Genomic DNA, 21,383 nt, shown 5'->3' with positions numbered 1-21,383 from the left:
CTGGTGGCTGTGCGTGGGAGGGGATAGTCAGTGAAAGCAATGGCTTAACCATCAGTCCCTTTGCCCAGGGAACTCTGGGAACTGAAGTTCTGTGAGGGGGAGGGGGCCTCCTAACAACTCTCAGGGCCCTTAACAAACCACAGTTCCCACGATTCTTTAGGGGGAGCTATGGCGGTTTAAAGTGGGATGAGAATGCTTTAAATGTACAGTGCAGATGGGACCTCATAGTGATTTGAGCACTTGAGGAAAGCATTATATACATTCTGATGATTATGAGTAATCTGTATAGGACGCAAGCACAGAAATGGATAAAACATACATTATGGAACTTTTTTAAAAATATTGGACTAAGTTCTCAGTCATTCTAGGGCTGTACCCATTATCCACATTGTATTTGGAAAAGAAACATAAAAAAAGAAGAAGTCTGCATCCAAGTAGTATTACCAGTGGCAAGAAATGAGATTCAGTTTACTTGGAAGGAGGGGGTGGTGTGTGTGTGGAAATTAAAATCAAGTGCAGCAATGACACAGGGCAGTTTGTATTTGTGTTGCTGCATAGTTTAGAAAATCAACAGCCTAATGAACATAAACAGTTCCTGGATTTATAAATAACAGCCCATATGAGCTGACAATTTGGTTTCAATCTGGATAAGCAGCCCATGCCAGGAAATGTGGGACACATTTTCCAGCGCTTTCCTGAGATCACAAAAGGTACAGGAAGGTGACTCGCTCCAGAAATTTTCTTCTCCATATATAATGCTGGCTTATAAACAGTTACTCACCTGGTGCGAGTTAAAAATCACTTCCAGATGAGCTGGCAGGGATCGTTTATAGAAGTTTTTAAAAAACAAACAAACAAAACAAACAGGCCACAAATGACTAGCAAAGGTTTTTCCAGGCTTGAAACATTCTGGAAGATTTGCAAGGCGGATAGAGCGCCATCAGCATGTGCACAGAACAACATAAGCTCAAACAACAGGAATCTGCCGTAAGAAACATACAAATTCTAGATTGTGCAAGAGATGACAAAGGGAGGGGGTACAGACTGCCCTGTGTGCATCTTTTAGAGACATCTGCTGAGCAGGTGAAGCTTTTCTTGGAGAGAAGCAAAATACAATCTCTTGCTGGTTGTACACATCAAACTGTGTCATTGCACAAGTGAAGGAGGCAGTTAAAAGCTGGGTGGCCTCGTGAAAAAACAGACAAGGGCTCTTGCACTTTTAATAGTTGTGTATTAAATGTGCAGCAGCTCTGTCCACTTTTTCACCCTATCCTCCAGCCCTAATTAAGAATTGGCAGAAAATTGAGGAAGGGGAGAGAAGCAAGGGGAATGACTGTGTAGAAACTCCAGTATTTGGGGAGGATGACTGAAAGGTGTTTAAGGCTTCACAGAACGCAGGGAGCTGCCTTTCCAGATGGCAATCTAGCTGTGTGTGTTATGTGGAAGGGTTTGAAGGAGAGAGAAGGAAAGAGAGAGAGGCAGAATTCACACCCTGTAGTTATCCTGGCAGAGACTTCCTGGTCTATAAAGGACATATAATGCTTAGATGAACCTCTCAATGCCTGTGGCAGAATGAGATGGAGCAAGCTTGTAAGAGCAGACTTGTACCAATTCAGACTGCAAGTGGAGGATACTATTTCTGAATGCTGCCCCACTGTTTTTGCCTTTTAAACCCTCCATACTGAGAAAGTCAACATCTCCTTGGTGCAAGTTTTCCACCTGAAGGGAATTGATAATAACAGCAGCAGCATTCAAAACAATACCGTTTATATACTACTCTGTTGTGCTTCTTGGGTAAAGGAGGCCTAAGGCATGTGAGAGAGCAAGAAAGAGTTCCCTCCCACAATGAAGTAAGTGGACTGCTCTTGCCACTAGAGCCCTCTTTCTAATTTTATCCTGCTGCAGTAATTATTCTGCTGTTCTCAAGTGAGGCCTAATCCTATTAACTGATAAACCTCCAACTCTTTTTTTTGAAAGTTACTAGACCTCATGGCTGCAAAGCAACACCTACCACCCACAACATCACAATGGTTCAGATTACAAGTTATTTGCCAGCTAGCAGCACTCAAAGGTAGCTGCTGTCTTATTTTATCTTGGCTCCAGGAACAAAGCTAACCCCGCCAGGGCCAACCCAATATATTTTGTTTCCTCGAGCAAAGGAAAAGATGTCCCCATCCCAATTCCAGAAGAGAAACTGAATCATACTTTAACACTGGCAAACAGGGCAGCACCCTCCACCCTACTTGAAGGCACCAGGGCATAGAGCAAGCCAGCTTAGGTTACCCAGAGGGAACAGTTAGGGCTCCTAAGTATTTGCCGCCTGAGGCAGCTGGAACACTCTGCCTAAAGATAGGGCCAGCTATGCATCAAACAATGTGTACCGAGTACAAGTCTTGCTTACTCCGTACCATTCTGGTTGCCTCATCTCAAAAAGGATATGGCAGAGTTTGAAAAGATTCAGAAAAGTAACTAAAATGATCAGGGGCGATTTATAAGAGCAATTCCCTTATGAAGAAAGGTTGCAGCATTTTGGATCTTTTAGCTTAGAGAACCGTAAGAGGCAACATGACTGAAATTTGAAAGATTTTTTCTCCTCCTAGAACACTAGAACTTGCAGACATTCAATGAAACTGCCTCTACATTTGCCCCCCAAACAAGACACCCCTTAATTCTGGAGCAAGATGCATAGAGAAAAGGGTTTGCTCCCTCTCTCATACCACCTGAACTCAGGGACACCCACGGAAGCTGAGTGTTGGAAGGTAAGGAAAAGGAAGACCTCCTTCCCACAGTGCAAGGCTAAAGTGTGGGACTTGATCTTACGGGAGGCAGTGATGGCCGCAAACTTGGAAAAAATCATGGGGGGGGGGGGCTGTTAATGGCTACTAGCCAGCATGGCAATCCAGTTGTGAGGCTGCAATGCTTTTGAATGCCAGGTGCTGGAAGGAAGTAAACCACAGGAAGGGGGACTGTTCCTGCTTGCTGCTTCCGCAGGCATCTGTTTGGCCCCTGTAAGAAAAGGATGCTGGACCAGAAGGGTTATTGGTCTGATCCAGCGGGCTGTTATGTTCTTATGACTAAAAAAACAACCATGAACTTTCCTGAACCACAACACAAAGCCCAGCCCATACCCCTTTTTCATCCAGAAATAAATCTATTTCATTGAGGAAGTCTAGATATCAGAACACAGCTAAACAGGCAAGCAACTTCTCCTGCAGGAAAAGCACTGGCCGGGAGGTGTAGAGCAAGCATGACTAATGTCTGCATGATGTGCTCAGACTGACCTCGAGACCCAGAAATATGCCTCTGCCACGCTTAACATTGCCACGCAAAGCTCTCAAATCTAATAATGGTGTTTCATTTTCTCCACACCATGCCAAGAAGCGGATTAACAGAAAATGCAATCATGACTTCAGAAGCTGGAAGGTTAATTCTGAATACCCACCAGCTAACCTCCCCCTTCCTCACCCTCCCCAAAGTATTCCTAGAACAAGAATAGGCCAATAATTCCCCTAGAAAATTGTTTGTAAGGAGTACTGCATAAGACGATCAAATTTATGTGAAATCTAAGCCGTCTAGACCATGGTTTGCTACCCTGATAGAAGAGGTACCCAGTGTTCGGTCTCTGAAAACTGCTTGGCAAATTAGCCTCTTAGAGTCGGACACGACTAAATGGCTAAACAATAACTGTCTTGTTTTGCAATTCTTCATTCTGTTTTGTCTCTTGGAGTCATACATCTATGGAGGCTAACTGGAACCCCTCAAACAGTTCTAATCTTTCTTTCTTTATCCTCTCAAGATGCTACTAGCTCTCATGGTGTAAAGGAAGGCGCTAGACTAATCAGGTCAGCTCTTGAACAAAGAGTTCTCTATTTCCCATTGGTAAGTGATCAGATTCAGTCTTCAAGCTGAACATTCCACTTCTCTATAACTGCCCTCTGTCATTCTGTGCAAAGATTTATTACCTCAGAGAAGCAAATGTTTTGGCATTTTAACTCGTGCTATCTCCCGAAATTAACAGGCCTCACTGAAAGCCCTATTCTTCTCACATGTGCTCCTAAAAACAGAAGGGTATTGAGGGGTGGGAGGGAGATATACCGTATTTTTCGCTCTATAAGACGCACCAGACCACAAGACGCACCTAGTTTTTGGAGGAGGAAAACAAGAAAAAAAATATTCTGAACCTCAGAAGCCAGAACAGCAAGAGGGATCGCTGCGCAGTGAAAGCAGCAATCCCTCTTGCTGTTCTGGCTTCTGGGATAGCTGCGCAGCCTGCATTCGCTCCCTAAGACGCACACACATTTCCCCTTACTTTTTAGGAGGGAAAAAGTGAGTCTTATAGAGCAAAAAATACGGTATATGCTTAAACTGAAAGAAACAAAACACACTCTTAACTAACCAAGGTTAAGCAAAAACATTATTATCCCTGGATTCACATTCTCCCATTTAAAAGGGGGAAAAAATCTACGGAACTGCAAGAATTAAACATCTGAAAGCAAATATGATACCTTTTAAGGGTAAAAATAAATAAATAGCCTAATAATAATACCACATTTTTCATTGTAGTCCCCCAATGGAATAATTGGCATGTGCCACTCCGCCCCATGGGATTTCACAACTTTATTCCTCTGTTTCTAACCAAGTGAAGAATGAAGAGAGAGAAAGCAGTGCTGTTTCACATTTTCTGCAGTCCATTCCTGCATGATGGCCAAATATCCCCCAAACCAGCCCGGCACTACCCAGAACACAGCCCACCCAGCTTATATGGCAGACCACCATGGATTCAATATCATTTTGCTGGGCGAGCATGTTCACAAACTGGACACAACGAGGGGCTGGCCATGCTTCTCCATTCACCTATAAAGCAGGTTGTGTGTTTGTAAGTCCCTGCAGTAATAGGACAATGCAATCCCTTGACATGCATAGCAAGCCCTTTTCTTGTTAACATTAGCTTTGTGCATGCACATAAACCATCATGTGCTGCCTGGCACATCTAGTTTGACCCTGGGACTTGGGGACGGGGACCCAGGAGGAGGGAATGTGTGCCGAGGTTCTGTAAAGCCACTGACCGGGCTGAGGGCTGCTTTTGTCTTGGTGGGTTGGAGATGTCAGGATTCTATCCTGAAAACAAACCTTGTAGAGGCAGATGGGAGCTCTTTCACACCACCTTCCTGGCACCCGATCTCAAGCCTGGGCTCCTGGGCTCTGGCACACAGCTGCCTTATCTTGCCTGGGCTATGTTTCAGGCTCTGAAATACTGTTAGGGAGTTGATTCTTTAAGCACCAGTGGCTAACCACCTTCTATGCTGGTTGGGGGCCCCAATCTAGCCCCCTAAGCAAATCTCACCCTGTCCCCCCAAAACACCCCACACTGATTTTGGTAGAGATGGTTAAAAAGTGAATGGGTGGGTGGGAGAATTAAAGCCAGCACAGTGCATAAAAATTTAAACCTCTCTGCCTAGTCCAGCCCTCAGATGTAAACCAGCCTCCTTGCCCCCTGGTCACCGGATGGATTCTTTAATGCAGTGTTTCCCAAACTTGGGTCTCCAGCTGTTTTTGGATTACACCTCCCATCATTCCTAGCTGGCGAGGTCAGTGGTCATGGGTGATGCAAAAACAGCTGGAGACAGAAGTTTGGGAAAACATGCTTTAATGAGTGAGCAGAGAGGAAATAATAACCTCCCCACCCTCAATTGATCTGAAAAGATCAAATGAGGGAGGAATCATGTGCCTTTGTGTGCATATGCCCCTGAAGGACGGGCCATGAGCAAATATGGCTCTCTGGCCCCCAGGGTGGATTTGATTAAAATCAAATCGATTTAAATCACGATTTAAATCACTAGTTAGTAAGACTTGATTTAAATCAGGCATAGGAAAACTCAGGCCTCCAGATGTTTTGTGACTACAGCTCGCATCATCCCTAGCTAACAGGACCAGTAGTCAGGGATAATGGGAGCTGTAGTCCCAAAACAGCTGGAGGGCAGAGTTTGCCTATGCCTGATTTAAATCCTTCTTTTACAGAAAGGTTCAACCTTGCTGGCATCCTCTTAATATTGACAACTGGAGGAAGGTTTCCTTTTTGGAAAAATAAATTTTTACAATTATATAAAAAATTACTGATTGATTATACTATTAAAAACATATAGACAGATAATTTAGGACTTCCGGGTTAGTGCCATCGGCAATGGCGGAGTTCCTCTGACCGAGAGGAACCCACTCCGTGAAAATCGGGTCTTGCCGCCGCGGCGAAGGTGGAGACCCCTCAAAAATCCCAGGCGGAGGAAGCCTGGGAACGTGGGATTCGGCTGACACCAAGAGTGCCTCCCTTACTTGCAGGGAAACCCCTTTTCGGGGATCCGAAGCGACGTGGGGTGAGCGGCGCGGTGCTTTGAACCGACCGCTACTTTCACGGAGTGAAGCCGCACAGCCGTTGCCGGAGACCGCTGACTTTTTTCCTGTGGACAATTGGACTCTAAACAAGTACCCGTGAGTAGAACGGAAAATTGGACTACGAAAACATTTTAATTTGGCATCGAAGCGGGAAGGTTCTAAACAGGAAGTCCGCCTTCCACTTTTGTAAACAGACTGAAGCAAAACTTTGTAAGCTAAATCAGGAAAGTCGTATATAAAGGACTAAGTTTCCTTCAGTTATAACCATCAAAACCCCTCTTGGAAGCAGGAGAAGAGGGGGGAAATATTAGCTTGTTCAAGCCTGCAGGAGAGAGAGTAAAGAAAGATAAATTTCCACCATCTCAAACCTGGGAACGGGGTGTCAGAGATAAAAATTTTTGGGGAAGTTCATTGACTGTGAATGGAAAGTCTTTTGACAGATAGTTAAAAAAGAGAAACATATTGATTCCAATGTTGCCTTTTGCATTTAAAAGAAACAAAATATTTGAAAAATGAAAGTAACTTTCTTTTGTTGGACCTGCTTTCAAAAGATGGATACAAATAGAAATTGTCTCCTCTAGAGGGAGCTTGTTAAACTGTTGCTGGAGTCGATCTGGGGATTTCACAGCTGTGGAGATAAAGGATTGTGAGACCAGACTCTGACCTTAGATAAAAATGTGTTCAGAAGAAGTTTTGGTGCTTGCTTTTTGCAAGACAAGTGCTTTGTTGGAGCAGCTGCATGAGATGATGGATTTGATGATGTTGCAGTCAAAAACTTTGGACAAACAGTGAATACTCATATAGAAACCATCCAGGAACCAACCCAGGAATCTGCTTTGACAGGGCAAGTGCAAGGGCAGAAGATAATGGAGGAGGTTGCTGTTGAACCTCAAGTAACACAAATGGAGAAACCCGAGGCCCTGCAGGAGCATAAGCTACTGTTTTTGAAGACTGAACCTGGAGAAAGTCAGATATGGAGAGAGGGAGCATCGTTTGGTTGGGAGATGGGAAGCTGGATGGATCCCCCTAGGCAGGGACGTTTTGGTTTTTGGGATTTGGTTTTGGGCCAGGGGGGGTCTGGAGTTGTGGGGGCTCTTAACTTTGGAGGGACTTTGAAACATGCTTTTAAATACTTTCTAGACTACAGTGCTGACTGTGGAGAATGGGCTGATCAGTTGAGGGGAGACGGAGATATGGTTGGGTTGGAGTCTCCCCGAGACCTACTCCTCAATGAGAAAGGAAAGAAATTAAGAAAAAGATCAACAAAAGACAAGGTAAAGTGCAGGTATAAACAAGAAGAAGATCTGCAGAAGGGACATGGAAAAGACTTAAGAGCCTCGGACATAAGATCACCAGGTTGATGGACTAGATGGAATGGACAGTAAGGACTGACTTAACCCGAGACCAGGAAGAAGAGACGTTGGATGAGGATTGGAAGAAAGTTTTTTAAAAAAATTGTTTTGAGAATTAGTGTAAAATTAATGAGCATTAGGAAAAATGTTGGAATGAAACTATTTGGCTTTAGTAGAAATGATATAAGGAGTTATGTATAAATAGGTATTAAGCTATAAGTTTTAAGGTATTTTATGGTAAGATAAGGTTAAAATAAACTAAGGTAAATTGAATGACAGAATATAGTGAAAGATGGAAAGGATTTGCTGAGTTAATTAATAGGTTAGACCGTTAAGATAAATTATTTAACAAAAATTGAGAAAGATGGAAAGAATCTGCTGAAATAATTAATTAAACTAGAATACAAAAAGGGAGGTGTGAGGAGGTCGATGAATCAAATAAACGAAAGATAAAGATATGGAATATTGGATGTGTGTTTTAATGTTATTGTTCTTTTTTGCTGTATTGTTGTATTGGTTTTTAAAGTTTTTTTTCTTTTTTATGTATTGTAATGTATGTCTTGTTAAAATTTTTTGTTGTTTTCTTTTCTTCTTTTTTCTGTAATTTTTAAACTTCTAATAAATATCATTTTTTTAAAAAAACAAACATATAGACAGATAATTATGAAATTATTGTGAGGTTTAATAAGTCAACTATATTTGGATAATTTTTTTGCTGTATTCTATTGGAAGGAGAAAAATACCATGTCCTTCATAGCAACTGAAACAATTTATTTAACTGAAACAATAACATTATAGCATATGTATCCATGTTTGTTAACTGATGTGCTTAAACATTTTTTTGAAAAATAACTTAAGAGTTTTAGCACACATGAAAAACTTTAAACAAATCCTTATTTCCTGATGAATAGCCTTTGGACTAGAATGTAACTTAAAGAGAAAATCTTTAGAAATATTTTTCCTCCAAAAGCATTTCATTTAAAAAATCCAATTTAAATCAAAAAATCTGATTTAAATTTTAAAAATCCGATTTATTTCATTTTATTTTTAAAAAATCATTGATTTTTACTCACCCCTAACAGCTAGCTGCCCCTGCTTCTAAAGCTAACACATTCTGCACAATTTGAGGATTTGCATGAAAAGCTGGGGCGGTTGGAGATTAAAGAGTGATTCCCATCAAGAGAGGAGAAGCGTTTTTCCTGAACCCTGGGAGTCTTGGTAAATCCATGCGTGTGTCGGGACACATGCAATTCACCCCAGCCTTTTACACCGCTGCCCTGCGGTCCTTGACAGGCCTAATCTCTGTGTGGCTGTCCCTGCCGCGCTGCAAGCCAAGCTGGCTCCTGGGATAATGTGCAAAGCTGTGACCTGGCAGTGGGAGGGCAGGCACAAATCACTCCAGCATCTTCCAACCCAGGCGGGGAGGACAATGCAGACAGACGCTCGCCAATCTCTTGTGACAGGAGCTCCCAAGGTGAGGTCAAGGGAGGCCAAAGCTGCAGGCGGGGTGGAGGGAAAAGTTGAGAGGGGCAACAAAAAGAGAGGAAGCCGTTTGGAGTTAATAAGCAGGAGGGTGCAATTAGGATTTCAGTTTCTAAAGCGGGACGGGTGCCCAGAAGCCAGTGGAGCAGGTAGAAACAAGGAGGCGCAGTTTTCTTGAGGGGTACCCTCAGGGCAAGACAGGTTTTGTTTCTGCTGGAAGAAATAGGAAAAAGCACGAATGTCACAAGTTAGAGATGCAAGCAGATTTTCAGTTAAACCTTGACTGCACTTGCCGGAGCTTCTGCAGCCTCTTCGTTCCCTGTGGGGCTCAGAGACGCAGGACAGTTTTGTTCCCTGCACTGAAATCACTGAATTGGTTCAGACTAGTTTTTACACAAAGCATATTCCAGTAGTTTTTATTATTATAAAAAAATGCCACTCCGGGAGTAACTTACAACTATGATCAGAAAAGTTTGTCTGGACATTCAGCTTATTCCAGGGTGGCAAATTGCCAGCAGTAATTAGTTTTATACATTTTTAAAAACTAGTTTATTTTGTTCCCACCCACCCAAAATAAAAGCAGGGTGTAACGTATATTAAACCTAAAAGCATCAAAACGCTGGTAACTGTCTGAGTAGTTTAACATAATGGATTAAAATCCAAAACAGAATTGTGAACAAAACAGGACAAAAACGTGGGGTGGGGGTGGGGTGTTTATGTGTGTGAACTAACCAGAAACATTTCTGCTTGTCTCTTAAAAGTCACCCCAAACCCACCTATAACAACCCCACAGTGAAAATGCATACATTGCAATCATAGCCTATCAACAGAAAGTACTCATCTGTCTCAAAGGATACCCTGGGATGCCTCACAATGGCGACTTGGAAATAAATTCAGCTGAGTTTTGATTTTAGAATTCATCCACACACCCTCCAAACATAAGTGTTAAGAACTACGTTGTCTATGGTGGTGCCGCATTCTTGTGTTTCTGGGAACAGAATGGAGACCCACACAGGGATGTAACTAACAGCCTCCTTTGAAGGCAGGTAGTTCTACCAGATTTCTATGTCTGGAGTGACTGATGTGACACGGCTACAGAGAAGGCTGAATGGAAGGAGATGAACCAGAGCAGGAAATCATTCAGAGATGCAATGGGAACCCCCTTCTATGTGGCTGGGCTCACAGGAGCCTTCAATTGCATTTCTAATTTATTTCTCGTGGCATACCAGATGTTCCTTTCCATTCCAGTTCTGTCCTGCCCCGCCCCCTGCCCCTGCCCATGGGACCTTCCAGATATCTCCTCCTCGGCAATGTCCCTGTTTTTGGAGGCCCACCCCCCACCTTCCTCAAATTCATGCTATTCCTCAGCTGAGATGCCTTTCAAGAAGCATTCATCTGCCTCTTTCGCTGAGTGACTTATTAGTACTGATCATGTTTCTAATAATATCTGACACTGTAAGATGGCTCATCTGCTACAGCATTTCACTTCTCAAACAAAAAAATACCTAAAAAACTATGCAAAAAAGTGTTTTGTTTGGGGAATTTTCCCACCAAATCAAAGTGGTGGGGGGAGTAGAAATACCATTTGGTGACAAATGACAATCTGCTAGGGCAGACATAAAAGAAAACAAAATGCTACCAAATTCAGATGATTTATGTAGTCAGTCATGTACAAATCTATGCATTCATCAGGACTCCAGACAAGTCAAGAAAAAAATAAGATAACTGAAAGTGAAACAGGTATCTGAAGAAGTGTGGATGCACACAAAAGCTTATACCAAGAACAAACTTACCTAGTTGGTCTCTAAGGTGCTACTGGACAATTTTTTATATATTTTGAAAGTGAAACAGACATAGAATTGTTTGTTGTGTCCAATGTCACAAACTCAGTGAATGTTGACATTCACCAGCCATTCCTAATTTTTTAGGAGGCTGCTGGTGAATTTCAGAAATAGTTTTGACATTTTCCCTAGCAGACACTATTGACTAATTTGGCAAATCATCAAATTTCATTTCCATTGTTTCCCAAGATGGAATTTTCCAAGCCCTGTTTTAAGAATTTCTTACATTTACTGGCACATCTCAAGAGCCCCCACAGCCACTTGCCACAGGCTTGAAACCAGCCAGGCTATGGGTTCTTGCAATTACTATCCCAAGTTTCGATGTATCTGGATCAGCATTCTTAAACCTATGGTCTGTGCACTACTGCAGGTACATATGAGCCTTAGAAATAAAGCCCATGAGCATGCACAAAGTTCACCTCCCTGGCCAATGAAGTACCTCTGAATTTAACACGCTAGTTCTGCAATACAACAGCATTCTTTGTTTGTTTGCTAATTATTGTTGCGTTGCATGATTTCTGGTGATGGATGATTTAAAAATGTTGATTATATGTCAATAATTCTTGACTAGCTCATTTACATTTCTAAGAATTTGGGGTGGGGGAGTCAATGTTGACTCTGTAAGTTTGTCAAGGAGTCAATGAACCCAGCAGTTTGGGAAACCCTGTTCTGTGACAATCCCACCCAGCCAGCCTTCTGAGGCCAATAATCATGTTTATTTCTCATTGGGCTCTTCTATAGAGTCCCCCCCCCCCCGCCCCGCTGCCCCACAACTTAATTGCCTTCTGTACTTCTGAGAACCTTGGGATTCCCTCCAAATGGGTAAATACCTTTGCCTTGCACATGGATGACTACCTCCATCCTTGGATCTGTGGGATATAAAGCTGTCAGTCAAGTCCAACATTCTGAGAGGACTGACGGCCTCTGTGTGCAGGCAGCTGGTCGGCTGCTGCAAGGAGTGGTAACTGGTAACTACTCGGATGCAGTCCTCTCATGACTCACTGCTATCTAGTATATAGTTTATCTGTTATGTAACCTAAGCCTGCCTTCAGGAACAACTCTGTAAACCTGAATAAATCTGATAGTAAAGTGGTTTCTTTAAGAGGGACAGAAAGGGATTATCAACCAGGAAGGTATAATTATTGAAAGGACTCAAACGAGTTAGCAACCCGCTTGTCGCTGCATAAACTCAAACAGGGGATCATTTAAACTCTGCTAAATTATATAAACGTTCCCACAGGATCAGCCCTCAAGAGAATGGGTTTGACGTCAGTGTGGAGCAAAGGTGGGAAAATTATGGCCTTTTAGATTATGTTAGACTCCAAGTGCTCATCATCCCTGGCCATGATCTCTGGGGCTGAAGGGAATGGAGAGTCCAGCAATATATGAGAGGCCACAAAAGGGTGGTCCGGACCGATGGCTAATTGCCTAAGCCTGCTGGCCTTCACTACAAAAGATAAATACTGTGCAAAGAAGGCTGCAGCCTTCAACCTAATAGCTTGCTGAATAAATCAATTTAAGTCACCTTCAATGAACGCCCAACGCCATCTATCCAAAACAACTGCATTGGCTATTTCACCCAGATAAATTAGCACACATGTCTGGTCATGAGGCCTATGCTACAGAGGAGAGTCCTCTATTTGAAGGAGTCCTCTTTCTCAGAAGTGGGGGACCTGATGTCCCCTGATGTTCTTGAAGTACAAATCCTCAGCGAGCACGGGCGACACATCAGGGATGTTGGGAGTTGTAGTTCAGCCAACACTTGAAGGGCCAACTGTTCCTCACATCTGATCTGTCTGAAGTGCTGTCTATTCTAAGTCTGGTCTCAAGATAAATACCGTATTTTTCGCACCATAGGACGCACCGGACAATAGGACGCACCTTGTTTTAGAGGGGGGAGAACAAGGGAAAAAAATTCTTCCGCTCTCTGCCCAGCGCCCCTTCAGTGAAGCGGCAGGAGGCGCTGCGCAGAGAGTGGGAGAATTTTCCCCCTCTTGTTTTCCCGCTCTAAAACAAGGTGCCGTTTAAGGTGCGTTGAGGCGGCTACCTTGGAAGCCTAGAGAGCGAGAGGGGTCGGTGTGCACTGACCCCTCTCGCTCTCCAGGCTTCAGGTTCCTTTCGACCTGCTCTTTGGGGCTAGCGGGGGGAAGCCCACCACCAGCCCCAAAGAGCAGGTCAGGGAGCAGCGGAAAGGCGCAGCAGAGAGGCTGCTGCCATAGTCACGCATCACTTCTCCAGCTGGGAGAGAGTCGCGGGGCTATGGCTTCTTTAGTCCCGCGCGTGCTCTACCGGCTGGAGAGGTGACGCGCGCCTATGGAGGCTCCTGCCATAGGCGCGCGTCACCTGGGAGAGGGTCGCGGGGGGCTTCTTTCGCCCCGTGCGCGCTCTCCCGCTGGGAGAGGAGGCTCCTGCCATAGGCGCGCATCACCTCTCCAGCCGGGAGAGGGTCGCAGGGGGCTGCTTTAGCCCCGCGCGCGCTCTCCCAGCTGGAGAGGTGACTCGCGCCAATGGAGGCTCCTGCCATAGGCGCGCGTCACCTCTCCAGCCGGGAGAGGGTCGCGGGGGGCTTCTTTAGCCCCGAGAGCGCTCTCCCGGCTGGAGAGGTGACGCGCGCCTATGGAGGCTCCTGCCATAGGCGCGCGTCACCTCTCCAGCCGGGAGAGGGTCGCGGGCGGCTGCTTTAGCCCCGCACGCGCTCTCCCAGCTGGAGAGGTGACGCACGCCTATGGAGGCTCCTGCCATAGGCGCGCGTCACCTCTCCAGCCGGGAGAGGGTCGCAGGGGGCTGCTTTAGCCCCGCACGCGCTCTCCCGGCTGGAGAGGTGACGCGCGCCTATGGAGGCTCCTGCCATAGCCCCGCGTTACCTCTCCAGCCGGGAGAGGGTCACCGGGCTATGGCGTCTTCGCTCCATAGGACGCACACACATTTCCCCTTCATTTTTGAAGGGGAAAAAGTGCGTTCTATAGAGCGAAAAATACGGTAACTCTTAAGGTGGAAAAGCAGCCAATAGCACCGAAAACTGCTCCATCAGCAGTGAGCCTCTGGTCAGCTGACTGAGAAGGCACAGAAGTCATGTGGTCACCATCTTCCCCACCGTGGAGAGATGGGATTGCATTTCTAGCTACAGCAATCATTTCTAAATCGGCCTATGAGCATAAATTAGCGTATACAAATATTATGTAAAGCCAATCTTCTTTTCAGTGATGCGTTTCCTCTGTTTTGGTGGTGTGGAAGAGGTCAGCCTAGTGAATGGTGAAGGAGAAGCATTGCCAGTGAAGGAGAAGCATCGCCAGGGAGGATCCAAACTACAAGAAAGAAGATTCCACCTAAACATTAGGAAGAACTTCCTGACAGTAAGAGCTGTTTGACAGTGGAATTTGCTGCCAAGGAGTGTGGTGGAGTCTCCTACTTTGGAGGTCTTTAAGCAGAGGCTTGACAACCATATGTCAGGAGTGCTCTGATGGTGTTTCCTGCTTGGCAGGGGGTTGGACTCGATGGCCCTTGTGGTCTCTTCCAACTCTAGGATTCTATGATTCTAGGTGCCTGGTGCTCAGAAAGGGAGGCTTGCTTACTATTTTTAAAGCCTGCCATTAACCCCTTGTGAACTGGGTGGGGGCTTCGCAGAAAGTGCCCATCAGCTTGCACCAGGACGCGTGCCAGCTTCAGAGGGGATTTCATGGTGGGCAGCGAAGCAAGGCAGGCAGCTGTTGAATGTTTTATACCTCTCTGATTTTAAGGTGGGGGTGGGGGAGGAATGAAAAGGAGAGAAAGGAAGAGAGACTTGCAGCGTCTCTAAGATGAAAAAGAGCCGGAGTCAAAGCTCAGCTTGAAGGGTGGAGAGCATTTTCCATCCCACATTGCCTTCTTGGGGCTGCAGGGAAAAATGGGCAGAGCAATGGGTGCAAATTTTGCCTTTATACAGCAGGCTGGCCTTGACACACACACACACTTGCACATCCCACACTGTAGACCCACACTGTCCAGTCTAGCATGGCTGTGCTGGCTTGTGCTGATGGAAGTTGTAGTCCAAAACATCTGGAGGGCACCAGGTGGGCAAGGGCTAGCTTACTGTGACTAAACCAAAGTCCATAAAATTGAAATGATCACACATTTTCCCCATGCCCCCATTTCTTATGCATATATTTTAAATTGCAAGCCTCTTTTGAAGTAGGGACCTGCCAGGCCTGTCCATTACCCAAAGCACAGTCATCATGGCTACTGGACACTGATGGTCATGAATTTCCTGAATCCTCTTTGAAAGCCATCCAAGTGGGTGGCTCTCACTGCCTCCTGTGGGAGGGAGTTCCACAGTTTAGCTATGTGATGTGAGAAGGACTTTCTTTTATCTGCCCTGAATCTTCCACCGCACAGATGGTGCTATTTAAACAACAACAAGCTAACTGAGAGGGAACGGGGCCAAGATATGGCAGTTCTGAGGCAGAAGTAAACCACCAGAAGCTACATTTGCAATCTCATGGGGCTGGGCTCAGGGTGACAAATTCAAATATTCCTCAACAGAAATGAAGATGCATTTGAATTTATCTGCTGAACTCAAAAGCTTTAGAGATGTGTATCTCCGAACAGGGTGGGGATCCAGCCCTTTTAAGCACTGTCAGATTGGTGGACGAAGCATCATCCCAGAGACTGGGCAATGGGAGAACAAGTATTCACTGGACTCTGTACAACCAGCAGAGAAGGAAAACTCAGGTATGGGTACTGTTTGGGGTGGGGCTGCAGCTCAGGGAAGAACAGGTGCTTTGCATGCAGAAGGTCTCAGGTTCACTATTTGGCAGAATTAAGACTGAGATGAGAGGAATGACCTCCGCTTGAGGTCTTGGGGAACCCGCGTTAAAAATTCACCAGTTGCATTTCACACCTGGCTATTGGCCACTTGCGACCAAGTGAAGTTGCCCAGGTGCCAGGATGGCTCCTGAAGTTTCCACTATCTGGAGGTGCATGCCTGGGGGTAATTGGATGTGGATTGTTTTCACACACAAATACCCAGTTCTGTAGATTTCTATCTCTCATATTTTATCTGCACAATCAGAATGAATTTCAGGAACGCAAAAGTTGTATTGAAAAACAAGACTTTCGAGCCGTCCGGCCTCAAATGGCAATTCCATTCTGGCGACTGTAACCCTGGTTTAAGGAGCCATTTGGCACCTAGCTTACCGTATTTTTTGCCCTATAGGACGCAGTTTTCCCCCTCCAAAAATGAAGGGGAAATCTGGGTGCGTCCTATGGGGCGAATGCAGGCTTTCGCTGAAGCTTGGAGAGCGAGAGGGGTCAGTGCACACCGACCCCTCTCGCTCTCCAGGCTTCAGGAAGACATCCGCAGCCTAGGCAGCCCTGCGGGAGTTCCCGCAGGGCTCCCTAGGCTGCGGATAGCAGGCTGCTTCCCGGAGCGTCGGGCGCCCTGAAAGCAGAGCGCCCGGCGCTTCGGGAACACGTCCACAGCCTAGGCAGCCCTGCAGGAGGTTCCGAAGGGCTCCCTAGGCTGCGGATAGCAGCCTGCCGCCCGGCGGGCAGGGCGCCCTGAAGCAGAGCGCCCCCGCGCCGGGCAGACATCCGCAGCGTGGGGAGCCCTGCGGGAGTGCGCCGCAGGGCTCACCACGCTGCGGATAGCAGCCTGCCGCCCAGTGGGCGGGGTGCCCTGAAGCAGAGCGCCCCGCGCACCGGCTAGACATCGGCCAGCCCCACAAGCTTGGGGGACAGCAGGGAGGCGCAGTGCCGCCATCCCGCTGTTCCTCGACCTGGTTCGGTTTCCCCGACCTGCTTTTGGGGGGGAAATAAAGGAAAAAATATTTTCCTTTATTTCCCCCCAAAAAAACTAGGTGTGTCCTATGGGACGGAGCGTCCTATGGGACGAAAAATACGGTATATACCTAAGTTTCTGCGGGGAACAGCTACCAGCTGGGGAAGGTGACCATGGATCTGGCCTAAAGAGAAGGTGGCTTTGTGATTCCCTCTTTCACTTTTCAGGAGTGAGCGCCAACGCTTCTACAGTCAACATGGCAACTGGCGCGCAGAAGATGGATGTGATAGCAAGCCTGCCAGAGCTTTGCAATTTGTGGAATTGAAAACATCTAATAAAAGAACCCCAAGGGGACCACTCCTGGAGCCAGTGCAGGGAGGACGAAGCATGCTCAGCGGCTATGTAGCAGCGAAGGACATTAGGGAAGGGCTTGGAGAGAGAGATGGAAACCTGGGTGGGAGGGAAGGAAGCAATGCTGAAGGACAGCACTGCTGACCAACTGGAAAACTGAACAGGGCCACTCTGCACTGCAACATTCCAGTGCAGGGATCATTTGCACGGCTCATAGCCTAGAGGAAATTCAAACGCTCTTCTGCAGCTGTGGGTTCACAGGCCAGAGGTAGAGCAGGAAAGGGCCATCGCTCAGTCACAGAGCATCTGCTTGCACGCAGAAGGTCCCAGGTTCAACCCCCACTGAGAGGAACTCCAGGTAGAGCTGAGAGAGACTATCTGCCTGAAACCCCAGAGTGCTGCTGCCAGTCAGAGTAGACACTACCAAACTAGATGCTTTGATAGTCTGAGTCAGTAGAAGGCAGCTTCCTGCGCACCTATCCGCATGCTTTGCACACAGGGTCCAATCCTGGCAACTCCGGTAGCAGGCGAGCAGCAAAACCTCTTGTCTGAGAACACTGGGCAGATGCAGCCAGTCAAAGTATGCCGTCTAGAGGGAGACCAGGAGTGGGGAGCCTTTGGCTTTCCAGGTGTTGATGAACTACCTCTCCTATCAGGCCAGGAAAGCATGCCCAATGGGAATAGATGGTGGGAGCTGTTGATCAGCAACACCTGGAGATGGGCTAGATGGTCCAGGGTGGATAAAAATCCAAGATTTTTTAAAATCAGATTTTTTTTTAATTTAAATCAGATTATTATTATTTTTTTAAAAAATTAGATTCGATTTTTAAAATAAAATGCTTTTGGGGGAAAAATCTTTCTAAAGATAGTTTTCTATTTAGGTTACATTATAATAAGGATTTGTTTTAAATTTTTCATGTGTGCTAAAACTCAGTCTAAGTTCTTTTTTTCTCTTTTTAACCACATCAGTTAACAAACATGGATACATATGCTATGATGTTATTGCTTTAGTTAAATAAATTGTTTAAATTGTTATTAAGGAAATGATTGTTTTTCTCCTTCCAATAAAGTACAGCAGAAAAATATAAACAGTTAACTTATTAAACATCACAATAATTTCATAATTATCTGTCTATGTATTTCTAATAGTATAACCAAATCAGAAATTTTTGATATAACTGTAAAAACTACTCTGAAAATTTATTATTCCAAAAATGAAACCTTCATCTGGTTGTAAATATTAAGATTATACCAGCAAGAATGAGTCTTTCTGTAAAAGAAAAAAGAAAAAGAAAAGAAAAGAGATTTAAATCAAGTCTTACTGACTTGTGTTTTAAATCAATTTGATTTAAATCAAATCCACCCTGGAATAGTCTGACCAGATGTGCATCCATATCTATATCTATATCTGCACGACAGCTTACTATACCCTGCCAGCCGTCCTATTTCACATCTTCCAATGCCATTCAACAACTTCTGTGCCCCACATCAAGTGCCTCAAACCAAAGTAGTCTGAAATCTTCTGCTGGAGAGCCGTAAATGAAACATTCTGTGCATGCAGTTTAGAAGCCAAGCCTGTCCTTCTGCCATAGCCAGGCATCTGTCACAACCAGGAACAGAAGATTGCCCTGAAACCCAAAGCTCACATGAACACTTTTACAGCCCCCAACGCCCATTGCTCACGTGACGATTGGCTTGCACATTAATCTCAGCACATCACTGCCTACTTTCTGAGCAGTGCCAAGTTGGTGCCTCTGATCCTGATCTCGGGCTGGTGTGGCAAGCACATCAGATTACACATTGCAGTACATCTGAGAAGTCAATAAGGACAGCTTGCTTTGCCCAAGTTCAACAGTTTCAGTAGTCCCTCAAACAAGAAGTCCAGAAACATATGGAGGGCAGTGTTAGAAACTCAAGATAGATAAGCTAGGTGCCAAATGGCACCTTAAACCTAGGTTAGGTCGCTACAACAGAATGCCTATTTGCCAGGGGGTTGGACTAAATGACGGTTGGGGTCCCTCCCAATGCTACAATTCTATGATCTTGACTACATTTATTGACTGTCGCTTGTTCACTTGTCCCAGCATGCAAGAAGGAGAAGCAAACACAGTGGGCATGGTATTAACTATCGACTAAGGCAGAGGTTCTTAGATTGTGGTCGCCAACCTGGCGCCCAGAAATCTCCATGCAGTCGCACTTTGGACCCATGCCAGTAGCAAAATGCGCCTGATTAATTTCTAACACCGATGGAGGGTCATAGGGTTCCTCTCTGCAATCTGATATAAAGTGTTGCTTCAGGTTTGGCTCCTCAGAGTAGGCAACTTGCCAAATGGAGGATTGCTCCTTGCCTTGCTCTGGCATGTTTTGGAACTGGGCAACATGCCTGACCTTGACTCAGGAACAACAACTTAGCTTCAGCTGAGATTCTGCCCTTGCAGGGGGTTGGAATAGATGGCCCTTGGAGTCCCTTCCACCTCTCCAATTCTATGATAACCCTGTACCTGCATCCACCTATCTCTGCAGCTTTCATCCTTGACTCTGGCCTGACCTGGATTACACACGCATCTTCTATCCGGTTGTTTGCAGGCCTGATCCTGCAGGGCCCTGGCATGCACTGGCTGACAGGTCCCAGTTCTGCCCCCTTCCCTCTGCGTGGAAGACCACTCAGTTTGAACAAGGTGAGAGTGGCAGAGACTGCCAAAGAAGTTAACAGTCTCCTCCAGCCTTGGTGGTTTCTCAGGTGCTCAGACAGTGCAACAGCAATCACAGCAAACAGACTGGGCTTCAGTTTCCCCTTCCACCCAAGACCCAACCCAGTCCTAGGCAAGGCTACTGAAGCAAGCTTAGAGAGAGAAGACCACAACATGCATGCTACGTGCAGACCATGCGAGGCCATGTGTAACTGTGGAGAACGCCTGAAATATTCATGCAGCTGCAAGCTCAGTGCTATGGTAATTTCCCCTTCTTAGTTCGCAAGAACAGTCTCTCCCACCCCCAGTGCTAACAGCCTGCAGCAGATATGCAAAGAACATAGGCTGGAAATAAAGGTGACCCACAGAATTTAAAACCACTGCTCAAAGGATCTGGAGGCAAAAGGTATCACTCTAAGAAAGTCAATTATGTCTGCCTATCATAGAGTTGGAAGAGACCCCTAGGGATCATCGATTCCAACCCCCTGCAAGGCAGGAACCTCAGCTAGATCATCCATGACAGGTGGCCATCCAACCTCTGCTTAAAAATCTCCAGGGAAGGAGAGGCCACCTGCTGCCTTCAAAGTGAACCCAAGAAAGGCCTCAGGCTGATTTTAGTAGTTGGGAAATTAAAGATTAAAAGCAGCACTTGCCTTGAAGTGCTGGGTTTAATTAGTTACAGGTTAATCAGTTCAATCATTTATTGGCAGATTGAAGTTTGCAAACGCATGCTACTAGATCCGTAGCCAGTTTCGAACAAACTGTCCTAAATCTAGGTTGTGGAGGTAGAGGCCTCATGTTAGCTGAACAGGATGACCTTTTGGGCATTGCAATATTTGCACAGCGGATGGAGGGTGGAAAACACGTTGGATTCTAAGTCGTACATTCAGCGTCTTTGCACGTGAGAAAATGTTCTTTAAAAATCAGTTCTTAAAATTCTACTTAAAAATTCTACACCAGCAGCATTGTACACCTACTCAAATTATCTCGCATTACTTCCAGTGCATCATCAAACTGTTGTGGGAAGAGAGGGGCTTTTTCCATTTCAAGCATGAATGCCCACATGGGGTGTTATTCTGGAATGAAATTTGCAAAGAGCTATCAAGGGATATTACAACACGTATTCAGGTTTCTCCCCAATTATCACTACTAAATATGTGGACGGATGCCATGAGGACATTTCGCCAAAAACCTGCCAAGCTCTCTATAGAACCTCAGTAGAAATCGTTAAGAAATCTGTACTATCAGGTAACTCTCATGGGGAGTCCAGAGCACTGTCTAGTTCTGCTGTGTTGGATGAGTTTCAGTTGGCAAGGCTTGAGGATGTGGACAAGGTGCCTGGATTGGTCAGGGTGACCACTTGCATGCGCTCTGGACCCTTGCCCCTCTTGGCTGATAAAAATCAGCAGGGAGGGGACAGCTGGCTGGGCCAGGGAGGTGGTTAATGTAACAGAACGGGCCTTTTCTGCAGTGGCTCCCCGTTGGTGGAATACTCTCCCTAGGGATATTTGTCCGACACCTCCCT

General features: G+C 45.7%; 1 protein-coding gene across 13 annotated transcripts in view; it reads right to left on the bottom strand.

The window, feature by feature from the left end:
* The window catches only part of MBNL3 (muscleblind like splicing regulator 3), a 113,769-nt gene that overhangs the window by 32,389 nt on the left and 59,997 nt on the right, over nt 1-21,383 (bottom strand). Inside the window, exons 1-2 of one of the 13 annotated variants that reach the window (XM_083486532.1) lie at nt 8,813-8,971; nt 5,131-5,254 (exon numbers count right to left, since the gene is read on the bottom strand). The exons of the other annotated variants lie outside the window; for them this stretch is intronic. The gene's annotated coding sequence lies outside the window, so the exon portion shown is untranslated. Of the gene's footprint in view, nt 1-5,130; nt 5,255-8,812; nt 8,972-21,383 lie in introns of those variants that run through there. 13 annotated transcript variants of the gene reach the window in all.

Source organism: Podarcis liolepis (assembly GCF_965112155.1).
Source record: "Podarcis liolepis genome assembly, chromosome: Z".
NCBI lineage: Eukaryota > Metazoa > Chordata > Lepidosauria > Squamata > Lacertidae > Podarcis > Podarcis liolepis.
The sequence above is the reverse complement of the archived record's forward strand: the minus strand, read 5'-3'. Positions and strand labels throughout refer to the sequence as shown.